A 5,480-nucleotide genomic window follows, 5' to 3' on the forward strand; every position below is an offset into this window, starting at 1 on the left:
AGAAATAGTGAAGGTGATGCAGATACAAACAAGCTCTCCGTTTAAGATTTGAACAAATATAACCCAAGCGCCTTTGATGACGTGATGATTACGTTACTGTTGATCATCTGTCCATCATCGTCTAAAGCCCGCCCTGATGATCTCATTGGTCAGTTTCTGTTGATCATCTGTCCATCATCAGCTAAAGCCCGCCCTGATGATCTCATTGGTCAGTTTCTGTTGATCATCTGTCCATCATCAGCTAAAGCCCGCCCTGATGATCTCATTGGTCAGTTACTGTTGATCATCTGTCCATCATCAGCTAAAGCCCGCCCTGATGATCTCATTGGTCAGTTTCTGTTGATCATCTGTCCATCATCGTCTAAAGCCCGCCCTGATTATCTCATTGGTCAGTTTCTGTTGATCATCTGTCCGTCATCGTCTAAAGCCCGCCCTGATGATCTCATTGGTCAGTTTCTGTTGATCATCTGTCCATCATCGTCTAAAGCCCGCCCTGATGATCTCATTGGTCAGTTTCTGTTGATCATCTGTCCATCATCGTCTAAAGCCCGCCCTGATGATCTCATTGGTCAGTTTCTGTTGATCATCTGTCCCTCATCGGCTAAAGCCCGCCCTGATGATCTCAATGGTCAGTTTCTGTTGATCATCTGTCCGTCATCGGCTAAAGCCCGCCCTGATGATCTCATTGGTCAGTTTCTGTTGATCATCTGTCCGTCATCGTCTAAAGCCCGCCCTGATGATTTCATTGGTCCGAACAGTTTCTGTTCAGAGATAATTACTCCTCTATGGAGCGAGGCCAGACCGAACTGCCCAACCTAAAAATTTTGTGGGCGGGGCTAAGTTCGGCTGGTATCCAGGCTAGCGTTACACCAGCCTTTTCTGAAATTTTCATTATATACATTATGTATGATGAGGAAAGTTTGACACGTTCAAAAAAGTAATGTTATATTTATAAAAATATAATTTAAACTGTTTAAGAAAAAACTGAGTTGGACCAATTTAATTACATTTTATTGCATCGATTAGGTTTTTATGAATTGGGGCTACACATATTTATTGGATAAAAACCTGCCCTCAATTAAATTGAGTTTTTCCAATGAGTTATTTTTTTGAGTGCATTTCAGTAATGCTTTACACTAAAGGGCACCTATTACGCCCCTTTTTACAAGATGTAATATAGGTCTCAGGTGTCCCCAGAGTCTGTGAAGTTCCAGATCAAAATTTTGAAAATGCAAATTTTAGTGTTTGGGAAAATTTAGCTGTTTTGTGTGTGTCTCCTTTAAATGCAAATGAGCTGCCATACTCTACCCCAGAGGGATGGAGCCTTCACAGCTCATTAACTGGACTCAGATTCTAACTTCAACACCTGTGATTGGCCATTGCGTTCAAGACATCAACAAACATGTCTGTGATTGGCCATTGCGTTCAAGACATCAACAAACATGTCTGTGATTGGCCACTGCGTTCAAGACATTCAACAAACATGTCTGTGATTGGCCACTGCGTTCAATACATTCGACAAACATCTCTGTGATTGGCCACTGCGTTCAAGACATTCAACAAACATGTCTGTGATTGGCCACTGCGTTCACAAGATCAACAAACATGTCTGTGATTAGCCACTGCGTTCATGTAGACCTAGACTTTTGTCTCTTTTCCCCCGTTGTTTAATTCACGGGACCAGACACCAGTTGTTTTGTCAAGAGATCTCTTTTATTTAATGTTAGTCAGACATAGGAGAGAACGTTTCTGGAATGGTGTTATACGCAGCTTCTCTGTCGTCCTCCAACATCCATTCTCTGCTCTTCATACAAAGGGCTTGTGGTTTTGTGCACCCCAAAGAACATATGGTTTCCATTAAATGGAATGTATAGCGAATTGTTAAGTCAACATATGCACTGAAACTTACACACACACATCCATGCTGTCCATAACTCCCCTGTGTACATGCACCTGGACCCCACTCTCACACATGGAACCGAACACACGTGTGCATACAGTATCTAGCTCTCTCATGCCTTCTCTAACATACATATATTCAAGCATACAATGGTTATAAATGATAATAAAAAAATAATAATAATACAAAATGATAACTGATTATGAATCCTAATACAAAGTAATATTGACTAGTAAAATTCGCTCTACAGTTCACAAGATCAACAAACATGTCTGTGATTGGCCATTGGGTTCACAAGATCAACAAACATGTCTGTGATTGGCCATTGCGTTCACAAGATCAACAAACATGTCTGTGATTGGCCACTGCGTTCACAAGATCAACAAACATGTCTGTGATTGGCCACTGCGTTCACAAGATCAACAAACTTGTCTGTGATTGGCCACTGCGTTCACAAGATCAACAAACATGTCTGTGATTGGCCACTGCGTTCACAAGATCAACAAACATGTCTGTGATTAGCCACTGCGTTCACAAGATCAACAAACATGTCTGTGATTGGCCACTGCGTTCACAAGATCAACAAACATGTCTGTGATTGGCCACTGCATTCACAAGATCAACAAACATGTCTGTGATTGGCCACTGCGTTCACAAGATCAACAAACATGTCTGTGATTGGCCACTGCGTTCACAAGATCAACAAACATGTCTGTGATTCGCCACTGCGTTCACAAGATCAACAAACTTGTCTGTGATTGGCCACTGCGTTCACAAGATCAACAAACATGTCTGTGATTGGCCACTGCGTTCACAAGATCAACAAACATGTCTGTGATTGGCCACTGCGTTCACAAGATCAACAAACATGTCTGTGATTGGCCACTGCGTTCACAAGATCAACAAACATGTCTGTGATTGACCACTGCGTTCAAGAGCTCAACAAACATGTCTGTGATTGGCCACTGCATTCACAAGATCAACAAACATGTCTGTGATTGGCCACTGCGTTCACAAGATCAACAAACATGTCTGTGATTGGCCACTGCGTTCACAAGATCAACAAACATGTCTGTGATTGGCCACTGCGTTCACAAGATCAACAAACATGTCTGTGATTGGCCACTGCGTTCAAGAGCTCAACAAACATGTCTGTGATTGGCCACTGCGTTCAAGAGCTCAACAAACATGTCTGTGATTGGCCACTGCGTTTACAATGGCCCCATTTCTCACCAAAGTGAAAACATGTTGGAAATTGAATAATTTGACAAGCGTAAATACAGATACACAGTGGATTTTTTGACAACTCTTTTTAGCTAACAATACGCTATTATTACCTAGAAAACAGATCCTAGACCAGCAGTGATGGGCAGATTTTCCCTCTTTCCCCTTTTAATAAAACAGACAATCTTTAATGTGTTAAACTCACAATCAGGCTTGAGATATTAAATCTAAAGGACAAACAGCAGCTGTGATTGACACCTGATTCTTTCTGGAGGAGTCCGAGTCTGTCCTATATGCTGCCTCTGCCCAGGAGCCTTCTGGGTAATATCAGACCTGTTTTATTTTGGGTCTGTAATGAGGACATCCATTTGCATCAGGAGGAGCATCATGGGAACCGTGACACTCGGTCTCGGCCAGCTTCACAAGCCATCACGGAGCTGTCAATCACACACGCATCACACTCAGCTCCAGACTCAAACAGTGTGTGTGAGATCTTCAGCACACACTTATCTATGGTTCATGATGAGATTTCCTGCATGTGTAAATTGTGCCACATAAAACACGAAACGTGTCGTTGTAATTGTTCGCTTATACTACTATGATAATACTACAGTGTTCTGGAGTATCATAAGTCACATCAATATGGTAATTATTCAGTTATTCAGAGCCAAGGTTTGGATACTTTCCCTGTACTTCAGTGTCTTCACTGTTGGGTTTCATACTAATATTTTTGAATTGCAGAGAAAAGTGTGTGTGTGTGTGTGTGTGTGTGTGTGTGTGTGTGTGTGTGTGTGTGTGTGTGTGTGTGTGTGTGTGTGTGTGTGTGTGTGTGTGTGTGTGTGTGTGTATAGATAGATAGATAGATAGATAGATAGTATGTGGGCTTGTTTTTGTGACATATCAGGACAAAAATGTGTATAATAACATGTGTATGACATAGGTATTACAGAAAATGGTGACATATCAGGACATTACCCCATGTCCCCACTTTTCAAAATGCTTATAAATCACACAGGAGGAGTTTTTTTTTTTTTTGAACATTCTCTTTATTGGTTTTTTAACATTGGCACAACAAAAAAAAAACCAACACAATTCACTTTGCTAATACAATATACAATAATATTATATAATAACAATAATATTCTTCTATATGTAAATTATTTATGTTTATATTTGAACAGAAGTAGTGGAAGGAAAGAAAGGAAGAAGGAAAAAAGGAAAAAAAAAGAAAAAAAAAAGAAAAAAAAAAGGGGGGGGTGGTGGGATTAGGGTTTAATTATTGCAGTCTTATTAAAATAGTTAATAAAGGGTTTCCATACTGTATAAAAATTATCAGTCTTGTTTTTTAAAGAAAATCTAATCTTTTCGATTTGAAGGTGGTGCATAACATCTTTAATCAGTACAGAGCAGTGAGGTGGATTTTTTTGCTTCCAATTAAGCAAAATCAGTCTACGTGCCAAGAGTGTAATAACTCTAAGCACAATACACTGACCTTTAGAGAGCTCTGCATTATCATTACTGACACCAAAAATAGCCAGAATTGGGTCTGGGTCTAGTGGCTTTCCCAATACCTTTGACAATAATTGAAAAACTGAAATCCAATAATTATGAATTTTAGGACATTTCCAGAACATATGTCCTAGTGAGGCTGGTGTTTGACTGCATCTGTCACATATTGGGTCCACAGAAGGAAACATCTTAGAGAGTTTTAATTTAGACAGGTGAAGTCTATGTAAGATCTTAAACTGTATTAAACCATGTCTGATGCACAGAGAGGAGGAATGAACCCGCTCCTGTGCTTCTTCCCATTGCCAGTCTGCAATACCTGTTCCAAGATCTTCTTGCCATGCTGCTCTTAAATGCTCTAAGGAAACATCGCATTCCAACTGTGATAATTTATTATATATAATGGATATTCCTCCTTTAGTAAATGGATCTTGTAAAAACAGTGAATCCATCTGAGAGGTTAATGGCTCATTAGGGAATGATGAATAATTTTTTTGAGCAAAACTTCGAGCTTGTAGATATTTAAAAAAATGTGAATTAGGTAGATGGAATATTTGTTGAAACTGCTGAAATGTTGGAAAACATTTGTTAATGAACAAATTTTGGAAAGAGCGTATTCCTTTTTTAAACCAGGTCTGAAATATTGTGTCAGTTTGGGAAGGGGGAAATGAATGATTTGCTGTCAAAGGACTTAAAATGGAGCACGTCTGCCATTTAAAATGCCTTCTTATCTGGTTCCAAATTTTGAGAGAATTGGAAATCACTGGATTATTTAGTCGAGTTAAAGTGGGGGTAGATAAAGCTGAATAAATTAAAGCTGGCCACGAGGAAGGTGAGCATGATTTGTTTT

This window comes from Pseudorasbora parva, chromosome 17 (assembly GCF_024679245.1).
Source record: "Pseudorasbora parva isolate DD20220531a chromosome 17, ASM2467924v1, whole genome shotgun sequence".
Classification (NCBI taxonomy): domain Eukaryota; kingdom Metazoa; phylum Chordata; class Actinopteri; order Cypriniformes; family Gobionidae; genus Pseudorasbora; species Pseudorasbora parva.